Raw genomic sequence first — 224 nt, 5'->3', positions numbered from 1 at the left:
TGCAAACCCTTATGTTTATCCGTTCGGGCACAGAGTAATAGCCATGCCTGCAGACGCCTACAAATGAGCAAAAATGATTCAAACGCCATATTTTTTTACTGTGGTCATTTCACTGCAGGTGCTGACTTTACCTGTTTGGCTTGGCGTCCCTTACTCTACATGCAATATCTGTCCGAACCTTTTTGCTGCAACGGGCGAATATTGCGACGTTATCTCAACATGTC

General features: G+C 44.6%; 1 protein-coding gene across 1 annotated transcript in view; it reads left to right on the top strand.

Moving 5' to 3' along the window:
• LOC119585716 overlaps nt 1–224 on the top strand; it is a gene marked incomplete at its 3' end in the record, with an annotated part of 123,925 nt that overhangs the window by 32,222 nt on the left and 91,479 nt on the right.

Source organism: Penaeus monodon, chromosome 20 (assembly GCF_015228065.2).
Source record: "Penaeus monodon isolate SGIC_2016 chromosome 20, NSTDA_Pmon_1, whole genome shotgun sequence".
NCBI lineage: Eukaryota > Metazoa > Arthropoda > Malacostraca > Decapoda > Penaeidae > Penaeus > Penaeus monodon.
This window is presented reverse-complemented; position numbering and strand designations above follow the sequence as displayed.